This window comes from Salvelinus fontinalis, chromosome 35 (assembly GCF_029448725.1).
Source record: "Salvelinus fontinalis isolate EN_2023a chromosome 35, ASM2944872v1, whole genome shotgun sequence".
NCBI lineage: Eukaryota > Metazoa > Chordata > Actinopteri > Salmoniformes > Salmonidae > Salvelinus > Salvelinus fontinalis.
In genome coordinates, this window is record NC_074699.1 from 20363611 (window position 1) to 20388917 (window position 25307).

The 25307-nt window shown below is 40.1% G+C and overlaps 2 long non-coding RNA genes across 4 annotated transcripts; one reads left to right on the forward strand and one right to left on the reverse strand.

Moving 5' to 3' along the window:
* Nucleotides 1-7753: 7753 nt before the first annotated feature.
* Nucleotides 7754-24199, forward strand: LOC129834487 (uncharacterized). Of its 3 annotated transcripts, none has more exons than XR_008756265.1 (5): nucleotides 7754-8054; nucleotides 10021-10246; nucleotides 12197-12285; nucleotides 13639-13980; nucleotides 22989-24199. It is a non-coding gene; the product is annotated as an uncharacterized LOC129834487 (long non-coding RNA). The 3 variants fall into 3 exon arrangements; XR_008756264.1 differs by having other exon boundaries at nucleotides 7755-8213; XR_008756266.1 differs by lacking the exon at nucleotides 7754-8054 and adding an exon at nucleotides 9880-9894.
* Nucleotides 12107-16176, reverse strand: LOC129834488 (uncharacterized). Its single transcript, XR_008756267.1, has 2 exons — nucleotides 15857-16176; nucleotides 12107-12619 (listed from the first exon to the last, which is right to left on the reverse strand). It is a non-coding gene; the product is annotated as an uncharacterized LOC129834488 (long non-coding RNA).
* Nucleotides 24200-25307: the final 1108 nt, after the last annotated feature.

The window sequence follows — 25307 nt, forward strand, 5'->3', positions numbered from 1 at the left end:
CTATAATGTTGATATCATGGATGGTCAGTCCTCTGTTTGAATTTAAGAGTGGTTACATTTCTCCGGCCCCATCCCTCAGCTTTTTTACCAAAACAGTGGTTGTTGCAACTGTGGCCGCCAGCCATTTTAGGCCTAAGTTTCAATGGCATAAAAGTAGGCTATGACTATTGGATCCAAACAGTAAAACTACTCATAACTCGACCATGCTATGCAACTTGATAAAGTATATTTCTACAACAGATTATCTAACTAAATTACCCCAAATACCAGTTGGATAACAGTTGAATAGTTAGTAAGCAGGTAATAAGTGTTTGTTACATAGAATACAACAGGTGCATAAACTAATACATAAAAACACTCTGGCTCCACTAAGTCTACTTACTTTGGGCAGTGAAATGAAACACACACACTAAAGGAGTCCAGATGAAAGGTGTCAGGAGGTGGTAATAATTTAATGTAGAAGTCTAGAGGTGAAATGAACAGCCCAGAGATACAGGAGCATCCACTCTCTCAGTGCAGTTGGAGACTGACATAAGAATCAGCCTAAACTGGTCAAAACCAGGTAAGTGCCTGCAGCTGATTGGCTAGATAAGTCTGGCACTCAGAATTACAGTTGCCGTGCTACATGGCAACCAATCAGATGTCAGGTGGCCAAGGTCAAGGAGGTGAGAGAGTTCAACAGCCAGACACATCTGGCATCATAATAATGAGCAGTGTCAGAGGGGAAAGGGTTTAGGCTATGGACGTCACACGGATCCCATATAGCACTAACCAAAAGGCTATACGGACACCGCTGACCTGCAAATTAGGTTCACATTAGGTTATGGTTGGGGCTAAGGGTCTAGGATAGGAGGATAGGGTGAACTTTAATGTCTCAAGGGGAAAATTGTCTTAGACACTACATTACACACTCAACATAATACATACATTGCACATTAACCTTATCATCATACACTTCTCAAATAGCCACATACATAATACTTTGAATATTCATTTTTTCTGTCAGCAGCGTACTAACACAGTTCAGCCATACTTATTGCTGTTTAGGTATTAGATGGATATGGGAATGAAGCAGTGCTTATACCTGTTCAGCTTACATGTGGGTACCCTACAGCAGAGGTACTGAAGTACTATTTGAGAAGCTCCGGTCACGCAAATGTCCTAGGTGGCAAATGTCCGGATGGATAATGTAATTTATCGGCGTAGTAACAAACCCCTACCTCACAACCCATGCGACCCCAAACTGTTCACACCCTTCTTGATGTTGGAGAGAAAATGTTGCAGTTTTAAAGCTAATTTCCCGTAATTCTACACATTTTGCATGTGACAGATAATTTTCTGCAATTCTATGCGCTATTCAATGTCTTATGTGTGTTTTTATGATACCAGGGGTCGAAGACCGATCAAGGAAGCCTGGTTTGTATTGACCCCATTCTTGGGTCCGGATCCGGTCCGCGGTCCGCCAGTTGAGTATGTGTAACTGGTGTAAAATAGCTAGCTAGTTAGCGGGGTACACCCTAATCGCATTTCAATCTGTGATGTCACTCACTCTGAGACCTTGAAGTAGTTGTTTCCCTTGCTCTGCAAGTGCCGTGAGTTTTGTGGAGCGATAGGTAACGATGCTTTGAGGGTGACTGTTGTCGAAGTGTGCAGAGGGTCCCTGGTTCGAGGCGAGGAGAGGGATGGAAGCAACACTGTTACATATGGATGCACTAGTGTCTGCCTGAGGGGAACTACTGATACTCAGAGTAAAGTTCATGGGAGGGATCTGAAACACCTTTCTGTGCTTGTCTGATAAAGGTCTGTTCAAATATAATCTACAGGGAGGGATGTTGCCTCACACCCATGACCATGGCAATTTGTATCAGGCAGGCAATTTGGGATTTCAGTTGGACTGATAAATTGCCAAACCAGACTGTGATGCCATATGTCAGGATACTCTCAATGACCACATTGTAGAACATGAGCATTATTTTCTGGTCAACTCCAAAAACCCTGAGTCTCTGTAGGACATAGAGGAGTTGTTGGACTCTGCAGCAGACACTCTCTACTTGGACCTCCCAGCTCAGCACATTGCCCATTTATACACCCAGGTACTTATACGAACTAACCTGTGCTATGTTGACATTGTGGACAACCACAGGCATGTGATCGTCGACAGATTTGGGGTCAAACACCGTCTCCTCCGTTTTCTTTACATCAAGGATGAGATGAGATGGTGCTCATCACACTACTTGACAAACCTTTGAATCTCTGACCTGCATCTTTATACATCAGACCAAGAATAGCGGTATCATTAGAAAACTAGTCTATTTCAAGGAAAGAGCAATGTTTCCGAATGTTTTGTACACTCGGTGTAGACTAAACTAAGCTTCATAAACTAGGTTTTTACACATTTGTGCACCTGCAAAATTCATATTGTTGTCTTGTAGGCTTACCGACTGATATGCTGTCTTTTAGCATTCTCCAGACAAGCCTAATGAGCACCTCTTCCTGTTAGCTGAGCTGTAATTACAGGTTGACAGGCGGGTCATCTCCATGGCCCTTTGCTAGGTTCTGAGACAGGAGTGAATAGGTAGATTCTAAGCTTTTCAGTAGATCTGAGTTTTAATAATATCCATCACACTACTTTGAAATATCTGTAAGAAAATAATTTCATATAAAAACTGATCAGTGCAGACAGCCATCGTGCAATCTGATGTAAGACAATGGTGCTCGACCCACATTGTTGCATGTAGCCGAGCAGTTCTCTGAGAGTCGCAGTGTGGAAAGTGTTGTAATTCAGACGAAGCGACAAAAGGACATGGATTTGTTAACCATGTCTGCTATAGGAGCCATGTTGACCTACTTATATAGTTGTTGTGTTTTGCTGTCTATAGTTTGTCTGTCTTTGTATATTCCAATTAATTTCTAGGCTAGGCCTACAGTTGGGTCACGGGTCATGGTCACATGTAGGCCTATATAGACACACAGGTGACCAGTAATTAGGGATGCATAGGTAAGGAGCGCATGCTATTCTTGCTCAATGTTAACCCTTTGGAACTATGATATGGCAGATGGTAATTACATCTGCCAGTATCTAAATCTTGTTATTTTAATATTTGCTGCTAATAAATGGACAAAAGACCCAACTAAAAGGTTCAGGTCTGGAAAGCAGATATGTTTTGCAAGCATTTACGAACATTTGCAATCCAGCCTGTGCTGGCTAGGCTACATCTGTCCTTTTCCTAATTTGATGATGGTCATCAAATGTTGTATGCATATTATGGAACATACGTTTGTAGAAACCATTTGTTGATAAATTGTTTCCCCCCCCCCATTTGTTTAATCGAAGTGTGTTTGTTATTCATTGTTGACTGTTATTGTCAAGTAGCCTACCATTTTAATTGTTTGACTTTATGGATTCATACACTAGATGGCGGCAAATGACTGGAACATTTTTACTCATATCCTTCCAGGAGGAAGGAGCGACTTCACCTAAATTCCAAACGGAGAAGTTTGTAGCCTTTCTTTCCCTGCCCTTGATGACGAGTCCTAGCGGAACTAAAGGACTCGAGGACTCGTGGAGGGTAAGTAAATGGTGATCGTTTCGTTTAACTTTCTAATAGGGTTTCCGTCGTATTTCCATCATATACCCACCCACTGCAGTCATTTCAGATGTGCAATGAATGGCCCATAGCCTCCTCCCAACAGTATTCCATACGGAGGCTCAACTAATAAAATATGTTTTTTATTTTTTGACACATAATAATGGTGTTATGCATTTTGTACTCTACTTATGGAAATTAAGCTTGATCGGTCATATACTGTGTCATATAGGCCTAATCAATACTAATTTTAAAGAACAACTTTGCTCTATAGAATTCAAATGGGGATCTGCCCGCAGGCGGCCAGTTGCTCATCCCTTGCTTAGGCTATGTGTTTGACACCCGTCCAAGACACCTTATTTCGGACATTTGGGGAGCGCGTCAACTTACTGAAAATTGCAACGAAATCAATTGTAAGATAATATTTTATTTTTGCTTTAAACTGATGAGCCATTTTTTTCTATAGAAATCTCTCTTACACACAGACACGCACACACACGCACGCACGCACATGTTGCCAGGTTACCTTGTTGTTGTTGGCCTAACTTACCAACGTAGAACAACTGACTCACACACATGCATCGAAATGGCGTGTCTCAATGATATGTTAACATGTTATTGTTTATTATAAGGAGGCATGTAATAATGAAAACAAATGTAAACATATGAAACATGTTATTATCGTTTAATAATCATGTTAAAAATCTCTATAATTCTAGATCTCTGAAACTGTGCACTGACATTTGTTAGAACACAACTTTAGTTCTAAAGATACATATTGAACACTTTCATTCATTTGTTAACCAACTGCAATAACAAAGCTAATTTAGGACTATACAAATCATTTTACAGTCTTGTCTGCACCAAACATGGTAAAGATTGCATTTGACTTCTTAAAACAAAACAAGGACTCTTTGTGCAGTGAATCTAATTCCTAGGTTTAGTGTGTATTATATTCGCATATTAGAAAAAATATCTTATAGAATATTGATTTTAGTTTGTAAACTTTTGTAGAAGATGAGAGTATGTATTGGGGGAGAAATATAAAATATTAACTATCTATTGTAGAGTAGGATGTTTGTGTCTCGACTATAAACTTTGGGGATTTACTACCATAATTTCTGATATATTACAAAACATCTGACACAAACAATTAGCAATCCTATATTACAATGTTGAAACAAATTGAAATAGACCTAATGTTTACGAAATTCTCTTAATTGCCCAATTAAGATGATATATTGCATTTTCGATTACAAACGTTATAGAGGTTATGACTAGAGAACATTCCATTGACTTTACAGTATGATAACACGAGGAATGAAAATACATTAATCGAGCACTAGATGTCGGTGTAACCCAAGTCAGTTGGACCATTATTCAAGTCTATTCATCGATTTCTTATAGGCCCTACCCTCTCTTTTCAGATGACGGTCAATCCACGGGTCAGTGACATAAAATTAAGATTAAAAAGTCAATACGCACTTCAGCATTATTCGATGTAATCGATTTACGGATTGAAAAACCAAATGTTTGGGCTATATTTCAACAATTTGATCTGGAGATTCAGCAGGTTAATATGTGTGAATAAAGGCTATGGAAAGAGATTATTTTTAGGCTGACCTATGTAACATCACTGCATGCATTTTATTTTGATAAACGATTTTACAATACATTATCTGACAATGGCTCGCACAATTGGTTAACAAGCTAGTAATCCGTCCGTCTATAGAGACACAAGCACTTAATCTAACCTTAAATGACCCTCTCTACATGGAGAGACCGGACTCAGTGAAAGCACCACTTTGTTATAACAAAACCCAGGGTTTAGAGGTCAAGAACTCTTCCGCTCTCTCCGCGACGTGTTCTGTCCCTGCCTGAGCCATCAACCCCACAAAGTCCCTCGTGACATTAGTCCATGACATGAGTCTATGATCGATTAATTAATATGATACACACATGGCCTAATATCCATGCATTTTTATCCATTCGAAATTCCATATGTGTGTGAGATAAAGATTGTGTGTGTGTGTATTTAAAGTTTATTTTTCACATGTACAAGTACAGTGAAATACTTCACTTGAAAGCCCTACCCAACAGTTCAGTATTCAATATAAAAAAGTATAACTAATAAGAAAAATTTAAAATAAGAAAAACACGAGAAATAGGAAATAATAGAGGAAGATATATAGTGTGTGTGCGTGCGTCTGTGCGTGCGTGCGTTCGTGTGTGTGTGTGTGATTTAACTGAGTAAATAGCCAAGTAAAGACAATCTGCTTCACACAGGTATAACCATATGATTTTACCAAAAAATAAAAATTAGAATGCCTTCAGTACCAATTTTGTTGTTGTTGTTGCATTAGACAAAATGCACAGTCAAGCCTGTCCAGTTATTATACCTACTCCAAAAAGCCTTTAAAAAATAACGTACCATTCATTGTCTGTTTATGCCTTTTTGTCGTTGTCTCGCAAATAAATGTATTTCTATTCAAAACATATTAAGCTCAGTTTTATTACAAGGTGCTCCATCACTGAGAGCTCGTATAATCATCCATTACCTTTGTTTGGTCCACCATCCAAAATGGTACCTAAATGGTGCATAAATGGTACATAAAAAAGTACACTTTTTACAGTATCTCTGCATATTATTTTCTCTACTTCCCTGTCCGACTGGGGCCAAACGGAGAAAGGAGATCAGAGATAAGTTCAAGAACTTCGTCTTTCAAGCCTGGGGAAAATTGTATATCCACAAAACATAGTCCAAATAGCTTTTTGAGTTACTTTAAGATTGATTTGTTGGCTGTGATACTGCAAACTTAATTGAAACTTCAGTCGGTTTGATAGTTTAGAGAAATTAGATCACGACATTTTATGAACCATAAAAATCGTTTACCCTCCATAAAGTATTTGCATTTTCTCTATTCTCATTGCCTATTGGCTACATACACTGCTGGACCGGAACGTTATGGTGTAGAATATCTGCTTTCAATCATGAAACATGGAGAGTGCCAAGCATTGAAGGTAAAAAGGGGGATTAGTGAGAAGAAAATGCTCATGCTAAAAGTGTAAACTGCAGGTCTAAATAGCTCAGCTGATAAATGAAGATATAGCAAGCTGCATTGATTACGTCTCATCACATAGCACGCACTAACCCATAGCCCACCTGGACAGTTTGCCAAAACGGTTGGAGAAAAAAAATGCAATACTAAAAAACTAGGATAATATAGCCTAATAAATATGATAAAGACATAGAAATTACATTAACAGATGTATAGTTAATGTATTATGAATAGCTACACAGCATCTTTACTGAGCACATCTACCACAGAGCAGAGCTTAGACTGAGCACGTATAGTATCAAAGCACAGAACTACAAGGCAAAATCCAGTTCAATAGATTCCCTCTCTCTCCTTCGATGATAGGCCTATTCTAGCACCCTATTTCATCCGAATTAGCTTAATTTAAATCTGCCACACCAAAACCCAAAGGTGGATTGTGCAATACTAGGCCTAGCTCAGTACGTCGTCATCCAATAACATTCATACAGAGTTAATGGGGGGGGGGGGGGGGGGGGGTACATCTAATAAACACAAATACTACTGTAGTAATAACATTGTCATAATGCTTGCCTCTACAAGGTGCTTTTAAGGGCTACATTGGGTATTAAAGAGGTGTTTAGCTATTTCTATTTCACACACACACACACACACACACAGGTATAAACCTGCGTAAAAGTCACCAAACGTGCGTAAAACCCGTGCAATCAAATTGTAGCCTACCCCTTGCACTAAGAAACCAAGTTTGGGGTAATCTTTCGATATTTTTCTTATATAGTGTAATAAACAGGCGGTAATATTATCTCAAGTAGCCTATAGCCTAAAAAGGAATAGAAAAAGCGCTCTCTCATAAAATGGCATACGCGCAAAGCATGATTAACTCACACGTGTATGCTCACTCTTGTACCTGACACACACGCACATGCACGCACGCACACGCACACGCACACACACACACACACACACACACACACACACACACACACACACACACACCCTTTCCCTCTATGGAGCCTGTCTGTGATTGGTCACTTGGCCGTTTGCTGCTGGAGTGACGTCACTGCAGGAGAGAACTGTCAGAGGAAGAAGCATTTAGAGAAAAAACTCTATGCTCTCAGGGTAGTGAGAGCAACGGAGGCACCGAGGAGAGCCACAATGGATAAACTAACGGGCCACGGGAGGACCGCGTTGATTTATAATCCGTAGAGATACCATCTCGTATGCCATCCACGAGAGACAAGTGAAATAACGGTTAAGGGATCTCACAACCTCGGAAATAAACCACCAATTCGACATGGATCGGTTTGAGCATCGACAGCGCCTTTTAGAAACCGGCTGCCTCCGCCTGCTTCGAAGGCGGATTTGGGATGAGAAGCGTTTATCGTTTTCTGTACTGTCAGGTAAATAATAGGTAAATAATCTGATTTCATTTCCTCGGTAAAAACCTATTCTATAGGCTAGCCATATGCTTCTCATCCTATGCCGGAACCCTTACTGCTGTCTTCCACGCGGGTGCGCAGCCCTCCATTGGATGGCAAAAGAACCAGGACAAATTTCCTCGCATTGAAAAGTAAGCATTCCTTATTCAATAGACGTCGATATGAGTTTATTTTAGGCTATATAGCCTACCGCTAGCTGCAGACACTCATCTTTGTTTACCATATCGCAGCCATCAATTCTGACCATCAATTATATATTTATATACAGTGTTAAAGAGTCTGAATTGATCTAGTCTACATAAAGTTGGCTAATTATGGGACAAATTAACCTGTGTCGGATCTGATCAACTGTAGCCTAGGCCTATATAGTCGAAAGCGCGGATAGATCTACATCGCCCTGTATAGCCTCTATGACATGTATAGGCCTATTTGTGAAATAAACGCAGTCCTTTTGGTCATGTAGATACTGCTAAGGGTTTTATCTCTATGGTCTATTGGTTATATTATTTTTTACATTCATTTAGTAAGATAGTCGGTGTGATGAAATTGGGCAGTTTCAAATGTAGCCTATAGCCTGGTAACCTAACTGCTTTGTAGGAATATCCTCATCCATAGATTAGGATGTGTAATGTCACCCACATACAAAGACATGTACATCAAATATGCAATTATTTAGGCTATTCTGTAACATAGCAATAAAGTTGTCTCAATTTCTGTAAATCTTTTAATTGTTGCATTATATTAATAACAAACAACATTGCGTTGTGTTAAATTATTGATGTGTTAAATCGAAATTATTTGGAAATTGCTTACAAGATCACTATTATTCGTGACTTTTTCAATTAAAAGCTATGACGTAAGACGCACTGATAAAGGGAAACGTGGGTTCATCACAAGGTTAGTCTTTATTAAAACATGTGCAGAAGGCTCATTATAGATAGACTAGCTGCAATACTAAACCCGGTAAAATAATGATGGTCTACAGGCCTACACGCTTTCTTCTTGATGACATGATTTAGCTTGTGTTTTTTACACTCTCTTGTGAGAAATGAATGAATTAGTGAATGAATAGCCCAATTGTGTGTTAGTGTGGGTGTCCTCTATAATCTTTTGAAATAGATCCATTTTTCCAGGAGGGGTAAGAAACTAAATGATATCGAGATATATAAATAGCCTATAGACTAAGGATTCCAATAATAATACGACAGTAATAATAATAATAATAATCATCATATAATTTCATTGTAATGATCATAGGTGACGTATAGTGCCATGCAGTCCTTACCATAATAGACACAGGCTATTTTTCTGGAAAAGTCACTAGGCCTATAATAACGTACCTACTGCGCGCAAATACGATGCCAATTGATGCAATTAAATCGCCTGTGATATGTTTTTACATGATTTGATCCTCATTATTGTCATAATATATGTAGTGGGAGTGGAATGCTAAGTGGTGAAGATGGTGATGGTGTATGGGAGCAGAACTATAGGCCTATAAATAGAACATTTCAATGTTAGCCAAGTCCTCCACTGCTTGAGAGTCTATGACTCGCGATTTAATATGGCGGTGATTTAAGTTATGCAGAATTTATAAATCTTTCACAAAATGCGGGAAGCTGGTTGCACGTCCAGGCCAGGCTTGTAGGCCTATAGGCCTACATGCTAGTGATGTCACCATGCATGGGTCTATATCAGTGAGAGTAGTTAGAGATGGAGACAGATTAAAACCTTTCCCAGGGTCTTATTCATCGACCCCATGGCCTGCACATCAACTAATAATCGGAGACATTTCTATTGATGTCTATTGATGTAAGCCTATTTATTATTATTATCTTTTGGGGGGGAAGGGGGCACATTTATGGATACCAATTGGTGGTAGCAATATCATTTTTATGCTAATTATTGCATTAACAAAATGTTTATTTTTCATGTTAGGTGGAACCCATACGATACTCTGGCAGTATGTACAAGAAGGAGTCGGTTGCTATCTTTGGTTATCTAGCTGTATGAGTGTTAATCGGCCGTCATAAAGCTAGCTAACCGAAAGTAGGAATGTCCTCCAAACCTGCGACTCGGACAGGAATAAATGGTGTCTGGGAGTAAAGACACAAAATAACATAATTGTTATGCAATTACCGGCCAATACCTCAGTGCCTTTCCGGTAAGTTATAACAATTTTCCCTAGTCACTTATTATAAACATATGTTGAAACACTTCTGAATTCCTCAAAACCTGCTACAATCCGAAATTATTTTTAATACGTTTTCTTATTTAATTTAGAGAAGATATTCTCAAAATATAAGTAGGATAATCTTTATAGCATGCCTTTAAATGAAAAGTCAACATTTTCTACAATCATGCTGTGAATTGAAATGTATATTTGTCCCACTTTTGTTAAGTATGCTTGGAGCAAGAATACTCTTTATATATTTATTTATTCCATCACGCAAAGCATCTGGAGTGTTTTTGCCTAAAACATCTTCTAAAACGAAAAATACTTCAGAAAAAGCCTTTATTCCGTTCAGAGGAATACATAACTTTATCCAGTCAAATGAGTGAACTGTAACAATTGGTATTCAGGCCTGAATATGAATAAAGCTTTGTCGCATCAAAGTATCCACAGTTGCGGCTGTATTCCTTATAGTTCTCACTGCATAAATCAGGTTTACGTACACGCAAACACATAATGAATTAAGGTTTAATGAAATGGATTAAGATTTGTAACTCATATTGATATCATTCTTAAAAAGGTGGAAACGTTGTGATTTTCCAGAAAATGGCCGATATTAGCCCTTATGACGTATTTGGGCCTACTGTAGTCCAACGCCTATGAAAAAGGCTGTCCTGATTAAGATGAGCTATGTAGACTTTTCCCACCCCTTGCACTGATATTCTGAATAAACGTAGGCTAAGGATATCTTTCAGTCGATATCAAGTCAAGAGATCCATGTCATTACATAAACGCATAATTTCAGAAATAAAAACATGTAGTTGTGTTCTCACATTGAGTTGTGTTACCTAGAAAGGAAGAACACTTAAGATATTCATGGTTTTTGTAGATTTGAAATGCATTATACCTCCCATGTGAGTCACACAATACCTTTACGCATTGTGTGCACACCTAATCGCCCAAATGATTCAAGTGTCTCAATTTGGACTTTCTGCCTGGCCCTTCACGGTGCTATAGCTGTCCCTCAAAAGGCAACTTCTATAGCTTCTCTTGGAGAACCAAATCCGGGGATGCATTTTCATTCAACCAACAACTCCTCTCAGAGCCTACAGTGGCGCTCAATGGCTGGAGCGCGCTCCTGGCTAATTGGTTTGATTCAGTAAAGGAGGCTATACGCTGGATTTGTGAAACGTCCAAGCGAGCTTTTCCCACGACCGGACGGATCTCTCCATTCAAGTGTGTCACCAGACAATTTAGAATATCCACTGGTCAACCCAGTGACGTAGGATCCACCAGTCGCTATTCTGAATATCTCCTCCTTAACCAAAACCGCATCCTCTTGATGTTTATTGTGAGCTTTACATTACCCAAGTGTTGGCCGATATCTAAATTCCTCCTCATGTCTTTTAATACTGAGAGTAGGCTAGTTGTTGATGATGGAAATGAACAACTACTATTAACTCAATTGATTTGAACACATCGTATTCTGATCAATCTCAATTTATGTTTAAAATATCCATCTATTATTATTTATTGTACCTTCACCTTTATTCATTAACTGCATTCTGATTGCACCTCTACTATACTCAAAACAAAAGCCTTGTGTCCACCACCTCCAGCCTGCCTATCTGAATCTCCTCATCAATATCTGTAATGCAGGCTCTGGTCCATACAAGTCCCAACAAAGAAGAATGGAGACATTATCTAAATCAACCACACCTATATCACCACTCTATTCTTCTCTAGGCCTAAGCCATATAAACGTGTCCTTTGAATGTTGTAGAAGAACCCTTGGCATGACTATTCTATAACCCGACAATTATCAAATTAATTGAGGCTGAATGTTAGTGATGAGAATTCAAGCGTATTGTTTTAATGGATGTGATTAGCTTTTTTTTCACTATTGCATTGTATTTGGAAATGTCTTTGTTATTGTCAAAGGTTGATCCAGTGCCCTTGTCACTGCAGTGGCTGCCTGAGATGCACACTGAAACTCTGCAGTGTGAACAGCACACGCTGTCTACTATATGGTAAGTAAGGTATACAGTACATGTGCATATTATATGGTAGAGCAACAGCTAATGGCAGATATAGAGAGGCATGATGAGAGATGAGAGAATATGAGAGAGAGGTTGAAAACAGAACATGAACATGAACCAATGTGGGTGTGAATGACAGGTGCTAGGATGCAGCTCCGTGCCTCTTGGCTTCAGGTTTCTCTATGCCTCCATGGGAGCCTTGGTGGAGATGGAGATGTGTAAAAGCTCCAGTATGTTCCTGGTTTGTGCTGGTGGCAGTGTGACCCAGATCTGAGCTGGCTCCCTGTAGTCGTCAGGTTCTGACGCTGCTGCCTTCAGCTTTGTACTACAGAAAGGAAGAAAGAGCAGAGGAGTAAAGGAGGAAAAACGCTGAAACTTCAGCATCTGCTTCATCCACTTCTTTCCTCTGAATCCATTCTGTTTACAGAGGCTGTCTGCCTGTTTCATCTCATCTGGGTTTTGTTTTCCGACCCGCCACCCACCCACCACCCACGTTCCTCACTGATCTTCAAAAATGCATTCTCCCTGAAGATGGAGGAACTATAGTCTCCATCTCCCACTCCCTCTCTCATTCTCTGCTTTTATAGGCTAATAATAGAATAACCTCCTTTACGGACGCTAAATTCATTTGACTTGACACAGTACCAAGCAGATTGCTATTCTGAGTACATACATCTTACAGCCTGAAACTATATTTCCTCCTTTTATTCATGAAGGCATATATTAGAACGCTAAAATAGAAATTAGTATTACGAGTGTCTTTTACATCAATTTAATCATTCATCTTTTTTTGTGAAATAAATAACTACTGATGAACAAGTGCGCTCTTTGCATTAGACCATCTGCTAAACGGGACAACGCACCACAACAAAGCATTTTTTGCTGGCAAGATGTAGGGTGGCTGGCAGGTAATGTTTTTTCTCCCCGGCATCTAACCACTCTGACGAGCTGGCAACCCCTTTAATTAATTAACGATGTTGAGAGTGGCTCGTTCTCTATTGTCTCTAATACACTGACCCCCTCCCACGGTCTGAAACGACAGCAGGCTCACATACACACTAAAGCAACATTGCAGCCACTATGGGTAGCACAAAGCCAGTACAATATATGCCATACAGCCTACTTACTGTACACCATTGCTTGAGTCAAATAACCAGACTGCACTCTATTAAGATTACTATCAAAAGCTTCACCCAGAGTCTAGTACCTTGTAGTGGTGTGACTGTGTCGGATACAAAGGAATTACAGTTATTCTGTCCTTTTATTTTCCTAAAGACAGATTATGTGGTAGTTGCCATGGCAGTGATAAAAGGGGGTCTGTTTTGTGCTTTATTTCCTCCACAGTGACTGCCAGCCATTCACACCAGGTCTGGATTGAGCGAGGGAAAAGTGGCACAGTCGTCACAAAAAAACAGAAAGCAGGAGGGGAAGAAAAAGGCCAACCCCCTTGTCCCTCTTCCCTTAAATCTCCATCACCGGAAGCCTTTGGTGCCATCTGTGCCCCCGGAGAAAAGGACGGGCGAGATGCCTCCACCCTGTGCCAATGGGGACAAAGGAGCTGCCAGTTAGAGCGGCCCCCCTCGCAGGCAGCCAGAGGACTCTGTGTGAATGACTGGGGCTGAGCTACGGAAGCCATCTTGATGGAGAGTCTTGCTGCTGCTCCTAAAATGGCTGTGTTGGCATGAGGTAGGGCTGGCTGCACCATTGGTTCTATCAGGCTTTTATCCATCACTCCCCTCGTCAGTAGGTTAGCCTCTATCAGCCCTCTCATCTTCCCCTCCAGTCTGAACTGGCTAACGAGTGTGGCAGGGCTTAGGAGATATTAGATAAATTAACGCTTGTAGGCTAGAGAAAAAGCAGACCCATCCATTACTGTTTTAATGTTAACGAGGCATTGCATTAACGAACTGACAATAGCCTTGTTTGATTTTTTGATTGTAATGTGCGCTCAGCACACATTGCAACAGACAAGCAGTTATCATTTTCTTTACAATACACCACATTAAATACACGTATTTCCATATGAATAAATATTTATCTCTTAAATAATCCTAATTTTGAACATATATCTTTCTCTCTCACACACACACACACATACACACACACACACACACACACACACACACACACACACACACACACACACACACACACACACACACACACACACACTCTCCTTGCACTCTCAGGTTACATAAATCTGGTCATATGAGATGATGATGATGTCCTTGTGGCCTTCAGCCACAGAGCAGAGCTAGCTCACTCTTTAGTCATTACACCTTCAATCTGTCTCAAACCTACAATCAACCCTCACATCTCAAACCGCTGTTTGTCTCATACATACATCTTACATATGTGTCTCACATCTAAACACACTGTTTTCTCATACTTAGCTTACAACTTCTGTCTCACTCGCGATATGTCTATTGTGTAGGCATTCATACCTCATACTATAATGTGTCTAATACCTACGTACATCTTCTATGTTTCACGACTATTGTACATAATTTCAACATTCATATGCACCTTACCAGATGTCTTCGAGCTACAATTGTTGCTGTATATTCTGTAATTTCAAAGATCTGGATATTGCTTACGTTGCACATGGAATTACAAAATACAAAGTGATAGACATTTTAATTTTCCATCAGTGTACCTCATTGTTTACTTCCACTCTTGGTCACTTCGGCTACTTGATATTAAGCTATAAAACTATTAAAAAAAGGACAAATGTGCACCGGGGGTGACTCATTTCGCCCAAAGTAGTTTCAGTCATTTCAGATGTTGTCTTTATGTATAACAGAGATGAACTACAGTTTATATATCCTTATTATCAGCACTTTTTTATCTATTTACATCTGTCATGAAAAATGTGCATATTCACAAAATAAGACAACAGCAACTATGGTTGTATCTGTGTGTTTATCATAGAGAGGGAAACAGGATGTACAGTACTGTAGGCTAGGCCTACCAGTCATGTTGGATGGTGTACTGTACAACATGTTCTGTTGATATTATCATCTGGGTTATGGTGAAGAGTATAATTGGAGTATGATTTTTCATAGCTTTAAATTATCAGTCAATATAACATGGCAAATGTATTTCTATAGAATATATTTCTATACACTATAGATGTTTCTATAATAGTTTGAGAGGACATAGGTATTGAAGTTTACCTTATAGGCACCTCAACTTGAACTGAAAATATGTCTCTTGGTCACAGTACAGGATGAACTTATTATAATGATCAGAGCAGGTCATTGCTTTCATTGCACAGACTGCTGTTGCTATGCAACTTAGAAATGACACGTTGAGACAATTAGCTGGACAATTATATTAACAAGCTAGGCATATGAATATGGCATGATAAATGAAAAAAAGGTAGGCTACCTAATGTAGGTTATGTGGTTGATATAACGTTAAACTGAATTTCACAAAGTCTAATATTACAGAGACTGCAAGGCAATATTACATGTATGTAATCTGACAATGTACTGAAAATATTTTATATCGAAAATAAATAATCATATTCTTCTGAACAAGAAATTATTTGCATACTCACTGAAGGTAGGACCTTGTCTGCCTATTTAGAAACCGATGTCCAACACAAACCGATGCAAAGCACGACCTTGAGATAGGATAATTTGCAATAGAAAACCACAAATAAACGCTAATATTTATAAAAATACTTTACATATGGCCTACTTAATCCATCACTATTAAAGACCACATATCTGTAAGGAAAAAAACACCAAAATATAGATTGTTACTGAATCATTGGCTTTACAGAGATAACAAATAAAGGAAACAATGATGCAACTGCAGCCGTTAATGAAGAGCACCAGACAAGCTCTGTATATTAACATAATTGCATAGAAACGAGGAGAGAATGCAGAGCCCTCTTTAAAGGCACAGCAGCACATTAGAGGCGCGGGCTGCAGCCTTGTATGCGCGTGAGGTTTAGCTGCACGAGACACGCGACAGCAAAGTGGAAAATGTGTGATTAATTTTTGCCAAATGTAAAAATATCCAGTTTAACCGAATATCCCCTAAATCCTGAAGTCCCTTTACTGTAACTAATGAAATGTAAAAGCCAGTGTAGATCATCCCTTACAGTAGTGTATCTTTCTATGAAGCCTTTATGGCAGCCAAACAAAACCACACCAGATACAAAGAGAGAGTGACTTATAATACATATAACCTAATGCCTCCTATATGTTAAATATAATGTCAATTGTTAAATTATGATTTCATATAATTACAAAAAAATTGGTTTATAGACACGTTCCACTTGACATCATATGGTATATTGTTTCTATGATATTTTGATTTAGGGATAATAGCCCACTAAATCATGTAGTGGGCATAGCATTCATTTGGAGCAAAATTAATTTGTATCCCAAAAAATGTATGCTTAATTGTTTGTACACACAAGAATAAGATCACAATGCTTGTTGAGTGATTATACATCTTACATGCATTGGATGAAAGATCTACAGTAGCCTAGCCTACCCATACGTGCATGTATTCATCATCATGTACAGTACATGGGATGATAAATGATTAACCACTATATATTTTAGTACAATCAAAGATTACTGTAGCTTTAACATAACAAAGAAAAAATGTGCCTTTATTATGATGAAGGAAATCCACTATGCCTTTAATACAACAAAGGACAACTGTGCCTTTAATGCCCAAGCAAGCTTTAATTAGACTAGCAGTCTCTCCATGGGGGGGAGGGGCCTCCTCATACCTGATTTACATATTCTCAAGGCCTCCATCGCAGATGTGTCACTGCGTAGAATACAGGGATGGGCAGCAGATATAAAGAAGCTTACTGGAAGAAGCAAAGGACTAGCTCTACACACAATGTGTAAATTAAACCTACAATCAGTTGTAGGGAATCTCATAATTAATATCATTTGATGTAAATATGATGATGATGTGTGTGTGTGTGTGTGTGTGTGTGTGTGTGTGTGTGTGTGTGTGTGTGTGTGTGTGTGTGTGTGTGTGTGTGTGTGTGTGCACGCGCCCAAGGTAAAGCCTATGACATTGAATATGCTTTGTTAAGTCTATTCCTGTGTTCGAATACTATCACATCTGGCTTGTATCAATTAATTAATAATTTCCACTATGTGGATGAGGTGCCAAAGCAACTATTCTCACAGAGCACGGATGTGAGTCATTTTGCATTCATGTGAGAGAACGTTCTTACAGTGATCATTTTCCACCATATATCTGTCATAAACTTCTCATATCCTGTATATTCTACCTTCAACACATGAACGCAGATAAAAAGACTGTTCCGTTTCAGACTGACTGTGGGACTAAAATAGACGTATTTTGATCCTGATGCTTCATGTCCCATTTACTCAGAGACAGTGGGCTTGTATTTGGATGATTCTTACTACTATTTGGGGGGTGATATAGAGAATGCTTTGTCTATAATCCTCCTGGTTGACAGGTTTAAAGGTTATGAAATCTGTAAACATGACTGATCTCTTTGTTTTCATTGGGAGGATTGATTTCATATGGCCTAGTTCCCAGTTAATGAAGAAGACTATTGCTGTTACAGTAGTCTACATGCATATCTCCCCATTGTCTTCAACCCTGATTGTTAACGCTGGACACAGTGAATTATTTGGTGGTGATGTGGTGGGAGCCAGTGGTACAGTATGTAATCAGTGGTTTGTCAGTGAATGCAGTAGCATTGTAATCTAATTCAGCACCTAGGACAGCACCAGGTTAAGGCAGATGTTTTTACTGTAATGACTGGTGATGTTGCGTTCTGCATGCACATGTGCCGAGTAGATGTACGTTTTAATTAGACATTGGCTGTACGAACCAAAACACGTTGATTTGAACAACAAGCTCTCACAGTCTCACGTCAGAATTAGACGTTCATCCATGTTTCTCAAATGTCACATTTCAAAGTTATTCCAAATGTCAAATTTCAAAGTGTTTAAGGTTAAGGTTAGGCGTTAGCTCCACATTTTTAAGGTTAGGGTTAAGTTTAGGCACTACTGTAACTCCAAGGTCTTAAGGTTAGGTGTTAACTCTGAATGGTCAATTATTAAGGTAAGGTTTGGGATAGGTTTAAAACAAAAATCTCAAAAACAACTTTCTATCGCTGAATTAGAACATGCAACGTTAAGCCCATCCTCCATCTTGTCCACAACACCCTAGCAAAACCCAAACCTATTTGACTGTAAAAGCACTCACTGTTGCCTCAGGTGGCCGGTTTCCACATCATCTCCCGATGTCCTCAGACATTGATGGACGTCTAATATTGACTTGTATCACGAGTGACCTGGCTGGATTTAAATGTGTTCTATAAGAGCATGGGACAATGCTATCTTTCCGCAATGTGACTAATACCACATTGTAGGGTGCCCATAGAAACGGAAGTCTGAAATGCACACGTGAACAGAAAGACACACATGCATGCACACACATCCACACACACACACACACACACACACACACACACACACACACACACACACACACACACACACACACACACACACACACACACACACACACACACACACACACACACACACACACACACACACACACACCCACGTACAAAACAACCATACAGATTCCTGTTAAATGTTTCTTTTAGCCCCTGGCACTGGGGAACAGAGCAGAGAGCAACAGTGAGTTGTGATCTTTGAGCCTGAGCTGCAGGGCTGCAGGTCGGTGTAGTGCACTGTGTACTGCAGCTGTCTGTCTGTAGCTAGTCTGCCTGTTGGTAAACAGTAGATGGAGTCCACATTATCATTCTGCTCCTGGCTCCCCTCCACAATGACTGCTTTGTGAGGAGAGCTCTTGACGGAGGTCCACCACCCCTCTTTCCCACCATTGTGTGTGTGGGTGCTGCAGGAGACACAGGGGGTAATGGGGTGGGAAAGACGCTCCAGACCAGACACTGCCAGATGCCTGCATTAGCGCCAAAACCATGAGAGTGCCCCCTGGAAAAGCAGCCCCTCTCCCCGCGTTTTTCTATGTATGTTAGTAAATGTGTCTCAGTGTGTGTGTGTGTGTGTGTGTGGGTGTGTGTATGTATGTATGTATGTTTGTATGTATGTATGTATGTATGTATGTATGTATGTATGTGTGTGTGTGTGTGTGTGTGTGTGTGTGTGTGTGTGTGTGTGTGTGTGTGTGTGTGTGTGTGTGCGTGCGTGCGTGCGTGCGTGCGTGCGTGCGTGCGTGTGTGTGTTTGTTTGCACAAATTATCAAATTAGTTTAAATTAGCTATTTAAATTAGCTATTTTTTAAATGATGTTGCACTGTTAAAATAATAACTTAAAGGATAATCAGAGGCATGTGTTTAAAATTCACTGAGTACGCTGGGGGGTTACTGCCCCTCATAAAAGCTTCAACTACCTTGTGTCTATAACAGCCAGCATATTAATGGTTGTTTATGGGAGAACAATTTTCAATAATTCACAGATGTAAAATCTTTACAGAATCTTAGGATTTAAAAAAGCATAATTTGTTAGTATGGATTAACAATTTGGCATTGAGAATGTCGTGTTACATTTGAGCTGGGTGTCAGACTGTATTCCTGATCCCCCTTCTGCCACAGACAGGCTATTAATTAAATGACTCACAATATATTACCCTGTAAAAGGAGGCGGCCAGAGGGAAAATGAGAGAGAAAGGAGGGAGAGAAGTTGTTTTTTTTTACCAAGGGGCAGACAACAATATTTCACAGCAAGGCATTCAGACAATGATAATAGGTAATAATGTATGAAGGAACAAAGGAATGAGAGGTAAACAAAAGTAATGACAGAGAATGTGAGAGGGATAGCACAGAAGACCTCACTTAAATATCTTGTTTGAAACAGTTGTAATGAGAGAGAAAATATGTTTTGAGCGTTAACAGGTTTATCCATTCAGAATGTAACGTGGTGGGGAGTATGTGCGTGCTGGGAAAGTGTACGTGTGTGTGCTTGTGTGTGTGTGTGTGTGTGTGTGTATGTGTGTATTTATGCATAGTATCATAGTGTGTTTTTATGCACTTATTAACACTTATGTGTGTTTATATGTGTGTGTGGACAGTCAGTGTGTGTGTTGGGGGAGGGGCTGTACTGTCTGCCTCTGTGTGTCTGTCTGTGTTTCCATGTGGCAGAGGCTGCAGCTGGCATATTAATAGACTGGGTGAACAGGGGTCTGGGAGCTGTCTGGAACCACCTTGTATTATCCCACTAAGGAGCTCAATCTGAATCAAATGCAAGATACCAATCATACTTGGGTTATGACTATAAAATGAGTTCTTTCTTTTCAGAGTGTTACCGTAGCTCTATTCTGCCATTTCTCATGAGGTCAAGTGGGCTGTTAGAGAATGAGCTAACAATAAGAATAGAATGATGACTGTGAACGCTTCTGTAACACCTCCACTGAACACCTAAAGCTGTGGTTCCCAAATCCCACATTGTACTGTGACTGACTGTAGCTGAAGCCTTGTGGATTTTATCAAGACCCGCCTGCTAAACACAACCAATGAATCAATACCGTGTTTTCACCATGATCCAGGCAGAATTAACAACTGACTGGTGGGTTCAGACCCATGTAGACAAACACATTTAAGTAATCTTCCATCACATTCAATGTTATAACCTGTCCATAAAAGGGACTAAATCACACACCCTGCTCTGAGCTTTGTCTAAAGATTGTATGTTTTACACTCCCTGTCCTCCTGTGAGGATACCTCAGCTGCGATCTTGTCTTAATCTGCGGATAAACGCGATTATCCCGCCAAGGGTTGTTCTCAGCTTTGTAACGGCAACAGGGGACCTTTCACATCTCTTTTCTTCCCATGGCCCAGTGGCCATAAACAGCCTGGACCCCCAGACATGGGCCTGCCTCAGCTTACAGGCATTAGTATGGAGACAGCGGCCATAACAGCCCTAGCTAAAGGCTATGGTGTTTTCACCAAATGTGGGCAACCAATTGGTCAACCAAACAAGTTTTAATGACCACTTCATCATAAATAAAGGCATTTTGTATCCATTTATTGTGGGATCATTTCGAAAAAGGTTAAGGAAATGAATCACTAGATAGTCGTCACCTCCATTGTGCTGCTTGTATCTCTCTATCTGCCCATCACTCACACGGCCTGTGAACATTTCAGGCTGTCTGTCAAGTTCAAGTTCACAGCGGTGGGAATGTCTAGACTCTGATTCACATTCAGTACTTCTTCATCTACTTTTGTCAACCCCCCTCCCATCCTCCCCCCTGATGGTCGTGTCCAAGGCAGGCTGGAGGAGCCCAGTGTTCTGTGGCGTTTCCGTGGCGTTGCTATGACAGAGGGGCTGCAGCGTTGTTATGGTAGCAGGCCTGGCAGGCCCAGCTATGTGCTGGTGAAAGGGACAGCCTGTCAGAAAGTGTGTGAGAAGTCCCTTAGGTCCCCCTTACAGCTGGGCAAAGGCACCCTGTCCCCCCACTCTGGTACCCTCTTGTCCCCCTCCCATCCCCCTCCTGTCCCCTAGCACACAGGCCAGAGCCTGGGAACACAGCAACACAGAGAACATTTTATATTCATCAGACTCCCCTCTCTCCCTCCCTCCATCACTCACTCCTTACCTCCCTGTCTCCTTCACTCTCTCTCCATATTTCTCCCATCCCATCTTTCTCTCCTATGCATCCCTCCCTGTCTGGGACAGTAGAAGCAGGACCCTCTCATCTGTCTGCCTCTGCCTACCCTACTAACTTGGAGCTCATCCAGTCAGGTTGGGGCTTTCAAATACAAAATGGACTGGAATGGCGCTAAAGACTTTGAGTGAGAACACTGGGGGCTATGTGTATTTGGACATTTTAAATGAACCTGAGTGTGTGTGTGTGTGTGTTTTGTTGAGGTCTCATTCAGGACTGAAGACGAGTATTGAGCATAAAAGGTTGATGATTTGCATAAGCTGCATGCTGTCTGAGGGTTTGGGGGGGGGGGGGGGGGCGCAGAGAAAAAAATATATGAGAAAACATAAAAAAGAAAGAGGGAGAGATCCCGCATTGTGGAGGAAGAGAAAAAAGAGGGGGCTTGAATAAGGGAGAGGGTCTGGCCAAGTCCCCCGGTGGGATTAAATTGTCCAGAAACCTCTCTATATATAATTTGGTGAAATTGGTAATGGTGCAGGTAGACTGCCCCGTGTATATTCAAAACTTGATGGGAGGCAGCTAGATTTATCTTAGTTGTTAAGTTGACAGTTAAGGATGATGCAATAAACACAGTTATCAGAAAACTTCAATATCTCACATGAATTCACAATGATTCTTTGTATTGGTAAAATCTGTCCTTTTCTGTTTCTGTCCACTCTGGAATTGCTTTGCATATACTGTAATACAATTGTCCTTATTATTCATAACATTTCTATTGGCGTACTCCAAGTACCGAAACTGGTGTTAATGTGTTTTGAATAACCCAATGTAGAAATAGATGGAAGACTGTACATCCACATTTATTTTTTAACCAATCATTCACTGACTGACACATTCCCTGCTCCCAAACTAGATTCCATCAAGCATCACGGCCAAGATCATTGTCATCCCTCCATCTTACTGTGACCTAAAACAATACTGGTCACTGTTTACAGTTAGCCAATAAGCTGTGTTCTGGGTTCCTGTGTTAAGCAATGTGACATGGGTGACTTACATGTTATTTTTAATCTCTGTGTCTCCAGGTCCTGCTGGTGTTGACAACCTCCAGAGGAAGCCTCTTCCATCAGCCCTGGGCCCTAGGCCCTGAGCCCTGAGCCCTGGGTCCTGAGCCCTGAGCCCTGAGCCCTCAGCCCTAGAAGCACCAGTGGGAATAGCATGTCAGATCCCAGGATGTCACGCAAGGCCTTCCTCATTGGCATCCTCTCCAGTCAAACACTGAGAAATGAGAGCACTGAAGAATCCCCCCTAAAGTTAATGCTTGGAGAGATTTACTGTAAGGACAATGTTTGGAGTTATTTGAAGACATTGTTTGCAGAAGTTGCACATGGATTATCTGCAGATATATTTCACTTGGGTAATCAATGTTCCCCGGCTGAGAGTGTATAGTTTCAACATAACTTTTAACATTACAGACAAATGTAAAACAATGTGTGTATGATGCTAAATAAAAGGGATGTGATCAACATGTAAATATGTTAATGTATGATGATACCTTAATGTAAATATGATGATGTGTGTGTGTGTGCGTGTGCGTGTGCGTGTGCGTGTGCGTGTGTGTGTGTGTGTGTGTGTGTGTGTGTGTGTGTGTGTGTGTGTGTGTGTGTGTGTGTGTGTGTGTGTGTGTGTGTGTGTGGTTTGGTCCCTATTGTACTCTTTAGAGTACTCTGGAGTGTACTGGGCTTCAGAGAAGCACTACAGTGCCCTAATGTGTGGGCTGCTTACAAGAGAAGCTCTCTGGATGTCTATCCTCTGTCATGTGCAATTAGTTACTTTATGAATAGAACTGACTACTCTATGCAAATAAATGTGAATGACTCACCCTCTGCCTGTATTGCAAATGTTGTTTAATGTTTGACTGTCACAGTGAAAAGAAAGACATTGTTTGGTGAAGATTCCTTCCATTTACTGTATATCCATCAAATGCTGCATTTTTCCTATTACAAATATTATCTGCATGTGTTCATAGTGATCAGGGAATGTTCTACATGAAATGTGTTGGATACAGTATTGAAGCAGTCCGATTAATAGCTGTCTCATTGCCTGATTATTATTATTATCCTTATTCAGAGAGATAGACAGTTTTGAACGTACCTGCTATAAAGAAAGGGACACATACTTGTACACTAACGTCATACAAAACATGTTGTTGTAATTGAGTTCTGACTTGTCATGACTTCTGTGCTGTTTGAATTGAATGTGTATACAGAATAAATAATTCAACAGATGTCTAAAAGATTCTAGTGTTTTTTTATTGGAAATACAGAAATTATTGATATTGAAGTTTATATGTCTGCATTTAGACAGAAAGCCCAATTCTGATTATTTTTTTAACCAATCACATCGGATCTTTTCACATCTGATTGGTCAAAAGACTAATACGTGAAAAACAGATCAGAATTGGGCTGCCTGTCTAAATGCAGCCTGGAGATACAGACTCTGAGAACAACAGTATGTTGCTCTTAAAGACAGTATGTGTATCAGCACCTTGGAAAGCACACCACAATAGAAAGCTGTTGGTAGATTGGTCTGGATCTTCTATTTACCAGATGAGTGTGAATATTATGCAACCAATCACCTTATTTTGAAATGTGAATACAGGCCTACAACCGTTTGGACATAAACAGACCATCCTCATGAAGTCTTCTGAAGTACCCTAAAATAAATAAAAAGTAGCCTACCAAGGATTCTAAGCTCTCAGGTTTGCTGGTCTTTGATCGGTAACTGCTTTCATATAAAATTTTTTGCATATGCATTTTGAGTGACAGATGACACGTAATTGCTGAGAAACATTGAAAATAACCTAAAATTATTCTGCAAAAACCTAATAAGGCATGCGCTGAGAGAAATTAAGTCATGCTAATGGATGGACGAAATCTAAAGTGCAAAGGCATAATAACATGCAAAGAAAATAGAGGTGAATCAAAAAAGAGAGAAACAGTGAAAGTCTAGAAGTTGAGAGAGCGGATTGAGACACAGTTGTGCAGAAGTAGCGGTACAGACATGCCCCTGCAGAAGTTTCTCTCCTTGAGCTAACTCCCTCTCCCTCAGAAGGCGTTGTTGTTTTGAACATTTAATTGCTCTTTATTTGATTCGATAGAGTATCGCCAATCACTCGCCATTTGACTTCAGACTGGATAGCACAGACTCGTCGACCCAAAACAAGCAACTCGTCTTTCCCCTCAAAGATGCTTCATCGTGAATTGACCGCAGAAAAAAATAATCCGAAAATCAAATACATTTTACCCGAATTAATAGGCTAGGCCTACATCTGATTTTTAGATTTTAAAAACATCACGAATCGTTGCTTTCATAAAGCCTGTGATTAAGGTAAGCAGATCATT